The sequence below is a fragment of the Lampetra fluviatilis genome, unplaced genomic scaffold, assembly GCF_964198595.1.
Source record: "Lampetra fluviatilis unplaced genomic scaffold, kcLamFluv1.1 SCAFFOLD_1222, whole genome shotgun sequence".
NCBI lineage: Eukaryota > Metazoa > Chordata > Hyperoartia > Petromyzontiformes > Petromyzontidae > Lampetra > Lampetra fluviatilis.
In genome coordinates, this window is record NW_027621180.1 from 1 (window position 1) to 17,247 (window position 17,247).

A 17,247-nucleotide genomic window follows, 5' to 3' on the forward strand; every position below is an offset into this window, starting at 1 on the left:
ACTCACCCACTCACTCACTCACTCACTCACCCACTCACTCACCCACTCACTCACTCACTCACCCCCCCACTCACCCACTCACCCACTCACTCACCCCCCCATCTCACTCACTCACTCACCCACTCACTCACCCACTCACTCACCCCCCCACTCACTCACTCACTCACCCCCCACTCACCCACTCACCCACTCACTCACTCACTCACTCATTCACCCCCCCCACTCACCCACTCACCCACTCACTCACTCACCCCCCCACTCACACTCACTCACTCACCCCACTCACTCACTCACCCCACTCACTCACCCACCCACTCACTCACCTCCCCACTCACTCACTCACTCACTCACCCCCCCACTCACCCACTCACCCACTCACCCACCCACTCACTCACCCACCCACTCACTCACTCACCCACTCACCCACCCACTCACCCCTTGTCTCGGCAGGCTAAGCAGGCGCTGTCTGCCTGTGAGTCCATTACCAGTGAGGTTGTGGACAGGCTCACTCACTCACTCACCCCCCCACTCACCCACTCACCCACTCACTCACTCACCCCCCCACTCACTCACTCACTCACCACTCACCCACCCACTCACTCACTCACTCACCCCCCCACTCACTCACTCACTCACCCCTCCACTCACCCACTCACCCACTCACCCGCTCACTCACCCCACTCACCCACCCACTCACTCACCCACTCACTCACCCACTCACTCACCCACTCACCCACCCACTCACTCACTCACTCACCCACTCACTCACCCACTCACTCACCCCCCCACTCACTCACTCACTCACTCACTCACCCCCCCCACTCACCCACTCACCCACTCACTCACTCACCCCCCCACTCACCCACTCACCCACTCACTCACCACTCACCCACTCACTCACTCACACCCCCCCACTCACCACTCACTCACTCACTCACCCCCCCACTCACCCACTCACCCACTCACTCACTCACCCCCCCACTCACTCACTCACTCACCCACTCACTCACCCACTCACTCACCCCCCCCACTCACTCACCCCCACCACTCACCCACTCACCCACTCACTCACTCACTCATTCATTCACCCCCCCCACTCACCCACTCACCCACTCACTCACTCACCCCCCCACTCACTCACTCACCCACTCACTCACCCACTCACTCACCCCCCCACTCACTCACCCACTCACCCACTCACTCACCCCCCCACTCACTCACTCACCCCCCCACTCACCCACTCACCCACTCACTCACTCACTCATTCACCCCCCCACTCACCCACTCACCCACTCACTCACTCACCCCCCCACTCACTCACTCACTCACTCACTCACCCCCCACTCACCACTCACTCACCCACTCACTCACCCACTCACTCACCCACTCACTCACCCCCCCACTCACTCACTCACTCACCCCCCCACTCACCCACTCACCCACCCACTCACTCACCCACCCACTCACTCACTCACCCACCCACTCACCCACTCGCCCACTCACCCTGTGTCTCAGCAGGCTAAGCAGGCGTTGTCCACCTGTGAGTCCATTACCAGTGAGGTGGTGGGACAGGCTCACTCACTCACTCACTCACCCTCCCACCCACCCACTCACCCACCCACTCACTCACCACTCACTCACTCACCACTCACTCACCCACTCACCAGCCACTCACTCACTCACCCACTCACTCACCCACTCACTCACCCACTCACTCACTCACTCACTCCACTCACCCAGCCACTCACTCACTCCCCACTCACTCACCCACTCACCCACCCACCCACTCACCCACCCACTCACCCACCCACCCACTCACTCACCCCACTCACCCACCCACCCACTCACCCACCCACTCACCCACCCACTCACCCACCCACTCACTCACCCACTCACCCACCCACTCACTCACCCACTCACCCACCCACTCACCCACCCACCCACTCACTCACCCACTCACACCACTCACCCAGCCACTCACTCACTCACCCACTCACTCACCCTCCCACCCACCCACTCACCCACCCACTCACTCACCCACTCACCCACTCACCCAGCCACTCACTCACTCACCCACTCACTCACCCACTCACTCACCCACTCACTCACTCACTCACTCACCCACTCACCCAGCCACTCACTCACTCACCCACTCACTCACCCACTCACCCACCCACTCACCCACCCACTCACTCACTCACCCACTCACCCTGTGTCTCAGCAGGCTAAGCAGGCGTTGTCCAACTGTGAGTCCATCACCAGTGAGGTGGTGGGTCAGGCTCACTCACTCACTCACCCACCCACTCACCCACCCACTCACCCACTCACCCACTCACCCACCCACTCACCCACCCACTCACCCACCCACTCACCCACTCACCCTGTGTCTCAGCAGGCTAAGCAGGCGTTGTCCACCTGTGAGTCCATCACCAGTGAGGTGGTGGGTCAGGCTCACTCACTCACTCACCCACCCACTCACCCACCCACCCACTCACTCACTCACTCACCCACCCACTCACCCACTCACCCACTCACTCACTCACTCACTCACTCACCCACTCACTCACTCACTCACCCACCCACTCACCCCACTCACTCACCCACCCACCCACTCACCCACTCACCCACTCACCCACTCACCCTGTGTCTCAGCAGGCTAAGCAGGCGTTGTCCACCTGTGAGTCCATCACCAGTGAGGTGGTGGGACAGGCTCACTCACTCACCCACTCACCCACTCACTCACTCACTCACCCACCCACTCACCCACCCACCCACCCACTCACCCACTCACTCACCCTGTGTCTCAGCAGGCTAAGCAGGCGTTGTCCACCTGTGAGTCCATCACCAGTGAGGTGGTGGGACAGGCTCACTCACTCACTCACCCACTCACCCACTCACTCACTCACTCACCCACCCACTCACTCACTCACCCACTCACTCACTCACCCACTCACTCACCCACTCACTCACTCACCCACTCACTCACCCACCCACCCACTCACTCACCCACCCACTCACCCACCCACCCACCCACTCACCCACTCACTCACCCTGTGTCTCAGCAGGCTAAGCAGGCGTTGTCCACCTGTGAGTCCATCACCAGTGAGGTGGTGGGACAGGCTCACTCACTCACTCACCCACTCACCCACTCACTCACTCACTCACCCACCCACTCACTCACTCACCCACTCACTCACCCACTCACTCACTCACCCACTCACTCACCCACCCACCCACTCACTCACCCACCCACTCACCCACCCACCCACCCACTCACCCACTCACTCACCCTGTGTCTCAGCAGGCTAAGCAGGCGTTGTCCACCTGTGAGTCCATCACCAGTGAGGTGGTGGGACAGGCTCACTCACTCACTCACCCACTCACCCACTCACTCACTCACTCACCCACCCACTCACTCACCCACCCACTCACTCACTCACCCACTCACTCACCCACTCACTCACTCACCCACTCACTCACCCACCCACCCACTCACTCACCCACCCACTCACCCACTCACTCACTCACCCACTCACCCTGTGTCTCAGCAGGCTAAGCAGGCGTTGTCCACCTGTGAGTCCATCACCAGTGAGGTGGTGGGTCAGGCTCACTCACTCACTCACCCACCCACTCACCCACTCACTCACCCCACTCACCCACCCACCCACTCACTCACCCACCCACTCACTCACCCACTCACTCACCCACTCACCCACCCACCCACTCACCCACTCACCCACTCACCCTGTGTCTCAGCAGGCTAAGCAGGCGTTGTCCACCTGTGAGTCCATCACCAGTGAGGTGGTGGGACAGGCTCACTCACTCACTCACCCACTCACCCACTCACTCACTCACTCACCCACCCACTCACTCACTCACCCACCCACTCACTCACCCACTCACTCACCCACTCACTCACTCACCCACTCACTCACCCACCCACCCACTCACTCACCCACCCACTCACCCACTCACTCACTCACCCACTCACCCTGTGTCTCAGCAGGCTAAGCAGGCGTTGTCCACCTGTGAGTCCATCACCAGTGAGGTGGTGGGTCAGGCTCACTCACTCACTCACCCACCCACTCACCCACTCACTCACCCACTCACCCACCCACCCACTCACTCACCCACCCACTCACTCACCCACTCACTCACCCACTCACCCACCCACCCACTCACCCACTCACCCACTCACCCTGTGTCTCAGCAGGCTAAGCAGGCGTTGTCCACCTGTGACTCCATCACCAGTGAGGTGGTGGGACAGGCTCACTCACTCACTCACCCACTCACCCACTCACTCACTCACTCACCCACCCACTCACTCACTCACCCACCCACTCACTCACTCACCCACTCACTCACCCACTCACTCACCCACTCACTCACCCACCCACCCACTCACTCACCCACCCACTCACCCACTCACTCACTCACCCACTCACCCTGTGTCTCAGCAGGCTAAGCAGGCGTTGTCCACCTGTGAGTCCATCACCAGTGAGGTGGTGGGTCAGGCTCACTCACTCACTCACCCACCCACTCACCCACTCACTCACCCACTCACCCACCCACCCACTCACTCACCCACCCACTCACTCACCCACTCACTCACCCACTCACCCACCCACCCACTCACCCACTCACCCACTCACCCTGTGTCTCAGCAGGCTAAGCAGGCGTTGTCCACCTGTGAGTCCATCACCAGTGAGGTGGTGGGACAGGCTCACTCACTCACTCACCCACTCACCCAGCCACTCACTCACCCACTCACTCACCCACTCACCCACCCACCCACCCACTCACCCACCCACTCACCCTGTGTCTCAGCAGGCTAAGCAGGCGTTGTCCACCTGTGAGTCCATCACCAGTGAGGTGGTGGGACAGGCTCACTCACCCACTCACTCACCCACCCACTCACTCACCCACCCACTCACTCACCCACTCACTCACTCACCCACTCACTCACCCACCCACCCACTCACTCACCCACCCACCCACTCACCCACCCACCCACCCACCCACTCACCCCCCCACTCACCCTGTGTCTCAGCAGGCTAAGCAGGCGTTGTCCACCTGTGAGTCCATCACCAGTGAGGTGGTGGGACAGGCTCACTCACTCACCCACTCACCCACTCACTCACTCACTCACCCACTCACTCACTCACCCACCCACTCACTCACCCACTCACTCACCCACTCACTCACTCACCCACTCACTCACCCACTCACTCACCCACTCACCCACCCACCCACTCACCCACTCACTCACCCTGTGTCTCAGCAGGCTAAGCAGGCGTTGTCCACCTGTGAGTCCATCACCAGTGAGGTGGTGGGACAGGTTCACTCACCCACTCACCCACTCACCCACTCACCCAGCCACTCACTCACTCACCCACTCACTCACTCACTCACCCACTCACCCAGCCACTCACTCACCCACTCACCCACTCACTCACTCACTCACCCACTCACCCACCCACTCACCCACTCACCCACTCACTCACCCACCCACTCACCCACCCACTCACTCACTCACCCACTCACCCTGTGTCTCAGCAGGCTAAGCAGGCGTTGTCCACCTGTGAGTCCATCACCAGTGAGGTGGTGGGACAGGTTCACGTTGAGAATTTTGCGCTCAAAGTTTTCCTCTTCGCCGACAATGAAGATCGCGCCGGCAGATTCAACAAGTAAGCAACCAACACCACCACTACTACTATAGTACCGGTACTATAGTACCGGTACTATAGTACCGGTACTATAGTACCAGTACTATAGAGTAGTACTATAGACTCACCAATATAGAGATTCAACAAGTAAGCAACCAACACCACCACTACTACTATAGTACCGGTACTATAGAGTAGTACTATAGTACCAGTACTATAGTACCAGTACTATAGTACCAGTACTATAGACTCACCACTATAGAGATTCAACAAGTAAGCAGCCAACACCACCACTAGTACTATAGTACCAGTACTATAGACTAGTACTATAGTACCAGTACTATAGTACCAGTACTATAGTACCAGTACTCTATAGTACCAGTACTATAGAGTACTATAGACTCACCACTATAGAGATTCAACAAGTAAGCAGCCAACACCACCACTAGTACTATAGTACCGGTACTATAGAGTAGTACTATAGTACCAGTACTATAGTACCAGTACTATAGACTCACCACTATAGAGATTCAACAAGTAAGCAACCAACACCACCACTAGTACTATAGTACCGGTACTATAGAGTAGTACTATAGTACCAGTACTATAGTACCAGTACTATAGTACCAGTACTGTAGAGTAGTACTATAGAGATTCAACAAGTAAGCAACCAACACCACCACTAGTACTATAGTACCAGTACTATAGACTAGTACTATAGTACCAGTACTATAGTACCAGTACTATAGACTCACCACTATAGAGATTCAACAAGTAAGCAACCAACACCACCACCACTATTACTGTAGTACCAGTACTATAGTACCAGTACTATAGTACCAGTACTATAGAGTAGTACTATAGACTCACCACTAGTACTTTAGAGTGGGTGAGTGAGTGGGTGAGTGAGTGGGTGAGTGAGTGGGTGAGTGAGTGGGTGAGTGGGTGGGTGAGTGAGTGGGTGTGTGGGTGAGTGGGTGAGTGGGTGGGTGAGTGAGTGGGTGAGTGAGTGGGTGAGTGAGTGGGTGAGTGGGTGGGTGAGTGAGTGGGTGAGTGAGTGGGTGAGTGAGTGGGTGAGTGAGTGGGTGAGTGAGTGGGTGAGTGTGTGGGTGAGTGAGTGGGTGAGTGAGTGGGTGAGTGAGTGGGTGAGTGTGTGGGTGAGTGAGTGGGTGAGTGGGTGGGTGAGTGAGTGGGTGAGTGAGTGGGTGAGTGGGTGGGTGAGTGTGTGGGTGAGTGTGTGGGTGAGTGAGTGGGTGAGTGAGTGGGTGAGTGAGTGGGTGAGTGAGTGGGTGAGTGGGTGGGTGAGTGAGTGGGTGAGTGAGTGGGTGAGTGGGTGGGTGAGTGAGTGGGTGAGTGAGTGGGTGAGTGGGTGGGTGAGTGTGTGGGTGAGTGAGTGGGTGAGTGAGTGGGTGAGTGAGTGGGTAGCTGAGTGTATGGGTGAGTGGGTGGTGGTGTGAGTGGGTGAGTGTATGGGTGAGTGAGTGGGTGAGTGAGTGGGTAGCTGAGTGTATGGGTGAGTGGGTGGTGGTGTGAGTGGGTGAGTGGGTGGTGGTGTGAGTGGGTGAGTGAGTGAGTGAGTGGGTGAGTGAGTGGGTGAGTGAGTGGGTAGCTGAGTGTATGGGTGGTGGTGTGAGTGGGTGAGTGTATGGGTGAGTGAGTGGGTGAGTGAGTGGGTGAGTGAGTGGGTAGCTGAGTGTATGGGTGAGTGGGTGGTGGTGTGAGTGGGTGAGTGGGTGGTGGTGTGAGTGGGTGAGTGAGTGAGTGGGTGAGTGAGTGGGTGAGTGAGTGGGTGAGTGAGTGGGTAGCTGAGTGTATGGGTGAGTGGGTGGTGGTGTGAGTGGGTGAGTGAGTGGTGGTGTGAGTGGGTGAGTGAGTGAGTGGGTGAGTGAGTGGGTGAGTGAGTGGGTAGCTGAGTGTATGGGTGAGTGGGTGGTGGTGTGAGTGGGTGAGTGAGTGGTGGTGTGAGTGGGTGAGTGAGTGGGTGAGTGAGTGGGTAGCTGAGTGTATGGGTGAGTGAGTGGGTGAGTGAGTGGGTGAGTGAGTGAGTGGGTGAGTGAGTGAGTGGGTGAGTGAGTGGGTAGCTGAGTGTATGGGTGAGTGGGTGGTGGTGTGAGTGGGTGAGTGAGTGGTGGTGTGAGTGGGTGAGTGAGTGAGTGGGTGAGTGAGTGGGTAGCTGAGTGTATGGGTGAGTGGGTGGTGGTGTGAGTGGGTGAGTGAGTGGTGGTGTGAGTGGGTGAGTGAGTGGGTGAGTGAGTGGGTAGCTGAGTGTATGGGTGAGTGGGTGGTGGTGTGAGTGGGTGAGTGAGTGGTGGTGTGAGTGGGTGAGTGAGTGAGTGGGTGAGTGAGTGGGTGAGTGAGTGGGTAGCTGAGTGTATGGGTGAGTGGGTGGTGGTGTGAGTGGGTGAGTGAGTGGTGGTGTGAGTGGGTGAGTGAGTGGGTGAGTGAGTGGGTAGCTGAGTGTATGGGTGAGTGTGTGGGTGAGTGAGTGGGTGAGTGAGTGAGTGGGTGAGTGAGTGGGTGAGTGAGTGGGTGAGTGAGTGAGTGGGTAGCTGAGTGTGTGGGTGAGTGAGTGGGTGAGTGTATGGGTGTATGGGTGAGTGAGTGGGTGAGTGAGTGGGTAGCTGAGTGTATGGGTGAGTGGGTGGTGGTGTGAGTGGGTGAGTGAGTGGGTGAGTGAGTGGGTAGCTGAGTGTATGGGTGGTGGTGTGAGTGGGTGAGTGTATGGGTGAGTGAGTGGGTGAGTGAGTGGGTGAGTGAGTGGGTAGCTGAGTGTATGGGTGAGTGGGTGGTGGTGTGAGTGGGTGAGTGGGTGGTGGTGTGAGTGGGTGAGTGAGTGAGTGGGTGAGTGAGTGGGTGAGTGAGTGGGTAGCTGAGTGTATGGGTGGTGGTGTGAGTGGGTGAGTGTATGGGTGAGTGAGTGGGTGAGTGAGTGGGTGAGTGAGTGGGTAGCTGAGTGTATGGGTGAGTGGGTGGTGGTGTGAGTGGGTGAGTGAGTGGTGGTGTGAGTGGGTGAGTGAGTGAGTGGGTGAGTGAGTGGGTGAGTGAGTGGGTGAGTGAGTGGGTGAGTGAGTGGGTAGCTGAGTGTATGGGTGAGTGGGTGGTGGTGTGAGTGGGTGAGTGAGTGGTGGTGTGAGTGGGTGAGTGAGTGGGTGAGTGAGTGGGTAGCTGAGTGTATGGGTGAGTGAGTGGGTGAGTGAGTGGGTGAGTGAGTGAGTGGGTGAGTGAGTGAGTGGGTGAGTGAGTGGGTGAGTGAGTGGGTGAGTGAGTGAGTGGGTAGCTGAGTGTGTGGGTGAGTGAGTGGGTGAGTGTATGGGTGAGTGAGTGGGTGAGTGAGTGGGTAGCTGAGTGTATGGGTGTGGGTGGTGGTGTGAGTGGGTGAGTGTATGGGTGAGTGAGTGGGTGAGTGTATGGGTGAGTGAGTGGGTGAGTGAGTGGGTAGCTGAGTGTATGGGTGAGTGGGTGGTGGTGTGAGTGGGTGAGTGAGTGGTGGTGTGAGTGGGTGAGTGAGTGAGTGGGTGAGTGAGTGGGTGAGTGAGTGGGTAGCTGAGTGTATGGGTGAGTGGGTGGTGGTGTGAGTGGGTGAGTGAGTGAGTGGGTGAGTGAGTGGGTAGCTGAGTGTATGGGTGAGTGGGTGAGTGAATGGGTGAGTGAGTGGGTGAGTGAGTGGGTGAGTGAGTGAGTGGGTAGCTGAGTGTGTGGGTGAGTGAGTGGGTGAGTGTATGGGTGAGTGAGTGGGTGAGTGAGTGGGTAGCTGAGTGTATGGGTGAGTGGGTGGTGGTGTGAGTGGGTGAGTGAGTGGGTGAGTGAGTGGGTAGCTGAGTGTATGGGTGAGTGGGTGGTGGTGTGAGTGGGTGAGTGTATGGGTGAGTGAGTGGGTGAGTGTATGGGTGAGTGAGTGGGTGAGTGAGTGGGTAGCTGAGTGTATGGGTGAGTGGGTGGTGGTGTGAGTGGGTGAGTGAGTGGTGGTGTGAGTGGGTGAGTGAGTGAGTGGGTGAGTGAGTGGGTGAGTGAGTGGGTAGCTGAGTGTATGGGTGAGTGGGTGGTGGTGTGAGTGGGTGAGTGAGTGAGTGGGTGAGTGAGTGGGTGAGTGAGTGGGTAGCTGAGTGTATGGGTGAGTGAGTGGGTGAGTGGGTGAGTGAATGGGTGAGTGAGTGGGTGAGTGAGTGGGTAGCTGAGTGTATGGGTGAGTGAGTGGGTAGCTGAGTGTATGGGTGAGTGAGTGGGTGAGTGAGTGGGTGAGTGGGTGGATGAGTGAGTGGGTGAGTGAGTGGGTGAGTGAGTGGGTGAGTGAGTGGGTAGCTGAGTGTATGGGTGAGTGGGTGGTGGTGTGAGTGGGTGAGTGAGTGAGTGGGTGAGTGTATGGGTGAGTGAGTGGGTAGCTGAGTGTGTGGGTGGTGGTGTGAGTGGGTGAGTGAGTGGGTGAGTGAGTGGGTAGCTGAGTGTATGGGTGAGTGGGTGGTGGTGTGAGTGGGTGAGTGAGTGGTGGTGTGAGTGGGTGAGTGAGTGAGTGGGTGAGTGAGTGGGTGAGTGAGTGGGTGAGTGAGTGGGTGAGTGAGTGGGTAGCTGAGTGTATGGGTGAGTGAGTGGGTGAGTGAGTGGGTGAGTGAGTGGGTAGCTGAGTGTATGGGTGAGTGAGTGGGTGAGTGAGTGGGTGAGTGAGTGGGTGAGTGAGTGGTGGTGTGAGTGGGTGAGTGAGTGAGTGGGTGAGTGAGTGGGTGAGTGAGTGGGTGAGTGAGTGGGTGAGTGAATGGGTGAGTGAGTGGGTGAGTGAGTGGCGGTGTGGGTGGGTAACTGCTGCTACTGCTGTTGTTGCAGAAACGTGGTGAAATCGTTCTACACGGCAAGTCTCCTCTTTGATGTCCTCACCGTCTTCGGGGAACTCACCGAAGAGGTCACACACACAGACACACACACACACAGACACACACACACAGACACACACACAGACACACACACAGACACACACACAGACACACACACAGACACACACACAGACACACACACAGACACACACACAGTGACACACACAGTGACACACACACAGTCACTCACACACACACAGACACACACACACAGTATGACACACACAGACACACACACAGACACACACAGTGTGACACACACAGACACACACACACAGTGACACACACACACAGTGTGACACACACAGACACACACACAGACACACACACAGGCACACACACACAGACACACACACAGACACAGACACACACATACACACAGACACACACACAGACACACACAGTGACACACACACACACAGACACACACACAGACACACACACAGTGACACACACACACACAGACACACACACACAGTGTGACACACACAGACACACACACAGACACACACACAGACACACACACACACAGACACACACACACAGTGACACACACACAGTGACACACACACAGTCACTCACACACACAGACACACACACACCCAGTGTGACACACACACACAGACACACACACACAGTATGACACACACAGACACACACACAGACACACACAGTGTGACACACACAGACACACACACACAGTGACACACACACACAGTGTGACACACACAGACACACACACAGACACACACACAGGCACACACACACAGACACACACACAGACACAGACACACACATACACACAGACACACACACAGACACACACAGTGACACACACACACACAGACACACACACAGTGACACACACACAGTGACACACACACACACAGACACACACACACAGTGTGACACACACAGACACACACACAGACACACACACAGACACACACACACACAGACACACACACACACAGTGACACACACACAGTCACTCACACACACACACAGACACACACACACACAGTGTGACACACACACACAGACACACACACACAGTATGACACACACAGACACACACACAGACACACACAGACACACACACACACAGTGACACACACACAGTGTGACACACACAGACACACACACAGACACACACACAGGCACACACACACAGACACACACACAGACACAGACACACACATACACACAGACACACACACAGACACACACAGTGACACACACACACACAGACACACACACAGACACACACACAGTGACACACACACACACACAGACACACACACACAGTGTGACACACACAGACACACACACAGACACACACAGACACACACACACAGTGACACACACACAGTGACACACACACAGTCACTCACACACACAGACACACACACACACAGTGTGACACACACAGACACACATAGACACACACTCAGACACACACAGTGTGACACACACAGACACACACACACACAGTGAGACAAACACACACAGTGACACACACACACACACAGTTTGACACACACACAGACAGACACACACAGACACACACAGACACACACAGACACACACACAGACACACACACACAGTGACACACACACAGAGACACACACACAGACACACACACACACAGACACACACACACAGACACACACACACAGACACACACACACAGACACACACACAGACACACACAGACACACACAGACACACACACACACTCACACAGACACACACACAGACACAGACACACACAGACAGTGACACACACACAGACACACACACAGACACACACACAGACACACACACACACAGACACACACACACACAGACACACACACACAGACACACACACACAGACACACACACACAGTGTGACACACACAGTGTGGCACACACAGACACACACAGACACACACACACAGACACACACACAGACACACACACACAGTGTGACACACACAGTGTGGCACACACAGACACACAGACACACACACACAGACACACACACACAGACACACACACACAGACACACACACACAGACACACACACACAGACACACACACAGACACACACACAGACACACACTGTGTCACTCTGTGTGTCACTATGTATGTCACACTGTGTGTGTGTGTCACAGTGTGTGTGTGTGTGTCACTGTGTGTGTGTGTGTGTCACTGTTTGTGTCACTGTGTGTGTATGTATGTGTGTATGTGTCACTGTGTGTGTGTGTCACTGTGTGTGTGTGTCACTGTGTCACTGTGTGTGTCACACTGTGTCACTGTGTGTGTGTCACTGTGTGTGTATGTATGTGTGTGTGTCACTGTGTGTGTGTGTGTCACTGTGTGTGTGTCACTGTGTGTGTCACTGTGTGTGTCACTGTGTGTGTGTCACTGTGTGTGTGTCACTGTGTGTGTGTGTCACTGTGTGTGTCACACTGTGTCACTGTGTGTGTGTCACTGTGTGTGTGTGTCACTGTGTGTGTCACACTGTGTCACTGTGTGTGTGTCACTGTGTGTGTGTGTCACTGTGTGTGTCACACTGTCACTGTGTGTGTGTCACTGTGTGTGTCACTGTGTGTGTCACTGTGTGTGTGTGTGTCACTGTGTGTGTGTGTGTCACTGTGTGTGTGTCACTGTGTGTGTCACTGTGTGTGTGTCACTGTGTGTGTGTGTCACTGTGTGTGTCACTGTGTGTGTCACTGTGTGTGTGTCACTGTGTGTGTCACTGTGTGTGTCACTGTGTGTGTGTCACTGTGTGTGTGTCACTGTGTGTGTGTCTGTGTGTGTGTGTGTCACTGTGTGTGTGTGTCACTGTGTGTGTGTGTGTCACTGTGTGTGTGTCACTGTGTGTGTGTGTCACTGTGTGTGTGTCACTGTGTGTGTGTGTGTCACTGTGTGTGTGTCACTGTGTGTGTGTGTCACTGTGTGTGTGTCACTGTGTGTGTGTGTGTCACTGTGTGTGTGTCACTGTGTGTGTGTCACTGTGTGTGTCACTGTGTTTGTGTGTCACTGTGTGTGTGTGTCACTGTGTGTGTGTGTGTCACTGTGAGTGTGTCACACTGTGTCACTGTGTGTGTGTGTCACTGTGTGTATGTATGTGTGTGTGTCACTGTGTGTGTGTGTGTGTCACTGTGTGTGTGTCACTGTGTGTCACTGTGTGTGTCACTGTGTGTGTGTCACTGTGTGTGTGTGTCACTGTGTGTGTGTGTCACTGTGTGTGTCACTGTGTGTGTCACACTGTGTCACTGTGTGTGTGTCACTGTGTGTGTGTGTCACTGTGTGTGTCACACTGTGTCACTGTGTGTGTGTCACTGTGTGTGTCACTGTGTGTGTGTCACTGTGTGTGTGTCACTGTGTGTGTCACACTGTGTCACTGTGTGTGTGTGTGTCACTGTGTGTGTCACTGTGTGTGTCACTGTGTGTGTGTGTGTCACTGTGTGTGTGTGTGTCACTGTGTGTGTGTCATTGTGTGTGTCACTGTGTGTGTGTGTGTCACTGTGTGTGTGTGTCACTGTGTGTGTCACTGTGTGTGTGTCACTGTGTGTGTGTCACTGTGTGTGTCACTGTGTGTGTCACTGTGTGTGTGTCACTGTGTGTGTGTGTCACTGTGTGTGTGTGTGTCACTGTGTGTGTGTCACTGTGTGTGTGTCACTGTGTGTGTCACTGTGTGTGTGTCACTGTGTGTGTGTCACTGTGTGTGTGTGTCACTGTGTGTGTGTGTCACTGTGTGTGTGTGTGTGTGTCACTGTGTGTGTGTGTCACTGTGTGTGTGTGTCACTGTGTGTGTGTGTGTGTCACTGTGTGTGTGTGTGTGTCACTGTGTGTGTGTCACTGTGTGTGTGTCACTGTGTGTGTGTCACTGTGTGTGTCACTGTGTGTGTGTGTCACTGCGTGTGTGTGTCACTGCGTGTGTGTGTCACTGTGTGTGTCACTGTGTGTGTGTGTGTCACTGTGTGTGTGTGTGTCACTGTGTGTGTGTGTCACTGTGTGTGTGTGTCACTGTGTGTGTCACTGTGTGTCACTGTGTGTGTCACTGTGTGTGTCACTGTGTGTGTGTCACTGTGTGTGTGTCACTGTGTGTGTGTCACTGTGTGTGTGTCACAGGTGGTACGACACAGGAAGTACGCAAGATGGAAGGCTGCTCACATCCACACGTGTCTCAAGAACGGAGAGACCCCAACCCCCGGTCCACTCCCTGGTGACTCACTCACTGAGTCACTCACTGACTCACCCGCCCACCACTCACTCACTCACCTGCATTTCCCATATCCCCTCCTTTTGATGCTGCTAATCCTGCATAATGCACAGGCATCAGTAGCACTAATCACACACCTGCATTTCCCATAAATATGCTAAATTCCTCTTGATATGCAAATTATTTTGTCAAGGCGCCCTTCCCCCCTCCAACCCAACAGCTTAAATATACGCTGCCAAGCTTGGTGGTGCTCATTCAGACGCTGTCTTTGCGACAGACCTGTTCTTCTGAACACCACCAAGCTTGGCAGCGTATATTTAAGTAAATATTTAAGTTTACACGCTGCCAAGCTTGGTGGTGCTCATTCAGACGCTGTCTCCCCGACAGACCTGTTCTTCTGAACACCACCAAGCTTGGCAGCGTATATTTAAGTATATATTTAAGTATATACACTGCCAAGCTTGGTGGTGTGTCATTCAGACGCTGTCTTTGCGACAGACCTGTTCTTCTGAACACCACCAAGCTTGGCAGCGTATATTTAAGTATATATTTAAGTATATACACTGCCAAGCTTGGTGGTGTGTCATTCAGACGCTGTCTTTGCGACAGACCTGTTCTTCTGAACACCACCAAGCTTGGCAGCGTATATTTAAGTATATATTTAAGTATATACACTGCCAAGCTTGGTGGTGTGTCATTCAGACGCTGTCTTTGCGACAGACCTGTTCTTCTGAACACCACCAAGCTTGGCAGCGTATATTTAAGTATATATTTAAGTTTACACGCTGCCAAGCTTGGTGGTGCTCATTCAGACGCTGTCTTTCCAAAAGACCTGTTCTTCTGAACACCACCAAGCTTGGCAGCGTATATTTAAGTATTTATTTAAGTATATACGCTGCCAAGCTTGGTGGTGCTCATTCAGACGCTGTCTTTCCAAAAGACCTGTTCTTCTGAACACCACCAAGCTTGGCAGCGTATATTTAAGTATATATTTAAGTATATACGCTGCCAAGCTTGGTGGTGCTCATTAAGACGCTGTCTTTCCGACAGACCTGTTCTTCTGAACACCACCAAGCTTGGAGCGTATATTTAAGCTGGGTTCCAAGCCTGGTGGTGTTTCATTCAGACGCTGTCTTTCCGACAGACCTGTTCTTCACCTGAGGACGCCTTTGTCAAGGCGCCCTTCCCCCCACTAACCCAGCAGCTTAAATAGACGCTGCCAAGCCTGGTGGTGTTTCATTCAGACGCTGTCTTTCCGACAGACCTGTTCATTCAGACGCTGTCTTTCCGACAGACCTGTTCTTCACCTGACGACGGCTGCTTGCGTTGTGGCCGAAACGTCGTGAGAATTGTATTTTATTATGTTTTATTTTTATTATTTTATTATGTTTTATTTTATTATGTTTTGTTTTTATTATTGTATTAGGTTTTATTTTTATTATTTTATTATTTCCCTTCTACGTGACTTTACCGAAAGAACCAAGAAGATGAATCCCGCTGCAGTCACGAAAGATTTACATCGAAATTTTCCCCATCACCGATTGGGAGTTGTGTGGGTGGAGTGTCCGATGGTACAAAATACCCAGGCAGGTGCTTAGTTTTGGTGGGGCTGATGGTAAGGCCCCACCTCTTAGTGGCACACTCCAGTCTCAGCAGCAGCGTCTCCAACTCCTCCTCTGAGTGAGCAGCCATTACCAAATCATCGGCATACATAACGTGGTTGACCAATAGGGAGCCATCCCTTGATCGCACCCGGGCGTCGATCAGCCTCCCATTGTATCTGTACCAAATGGTAATTCCCCCGGTACAGCTATTGAAGGCTTCACGAACTACGCAGTCGAAATAGATGTTAAATAATGTGGGAGCCAGAGGACATCCCTGTCGCACCCCAAGGTGTACAGAGAAAGGCTCCGACTCCCGGCCACGTAGTTTTACCCGGGCCCGCTCACCATCATGAAGGTCCTTAATGATCGTGAGCAGAGGGTCAGGGACTCCGAAAGCACGAAGAACAACCCAGAGCCCAGTCCTACTGATGGTGTCATAGGCCTTGACCAGGTCAATAAAGTAGTAGGGTTTAACCCTTTTAAAACTGGTACAAAACTGACACCTTTATTCAAGGCATCATGTTTGCAATGACCACAACACAAAGCAGTCAACAAAGCAAACAAAAAGAAACAACTCTGACGATGATAATAATATGCACTGTCCTTGAAGTTGATTGGTCCACACCCGAGACAGCTTTCTTTAGAGCCTAGTCTCCATTAGTGTTGGACCAGATGACGCCAGAAGGCGTACAACTCAAACACGGCGCACTATCAGAGTCTTGAGAGCTCGGGGTTAAGCACTTACACTTACTATGAGATCTCTTTTAGCAGTGTCAAAATATAGTAGTAGGGTTTTACCCTTTAAAACTGGTACAAACACTGACACCTTTATTCAAGGCATCATGTTTGCAATAAAGCAGAGATGTAGGTCGTGTTGGAATTGCCTAAATCTCTGCTG

The 17,247-nt window shown here is 53.9% G+C and overlaps 1 long non-coding RNA gene across 1 annotated transcript; it reads left to right on the top strand.

Moving 5' to 3' along the window:
- Positions 1-6,430: 6,430 nt before the first annotated feature.
- On the top strand, positions 6,431-14,719 carry LOC144954892 (uncharacterized). The gene is made up of 3 exons (XR_013641416.1): positions 6,431-6,440; positions 10,482-10,557; positions 14,655-14,719. It is a non-coding gene; the product is annotated as an uncharacterized LOC144954892 (long non-coding RNA).
- The last annotated feature ends 2,528 nt before the right edge of the window (positions 14,720-17,247 follow it).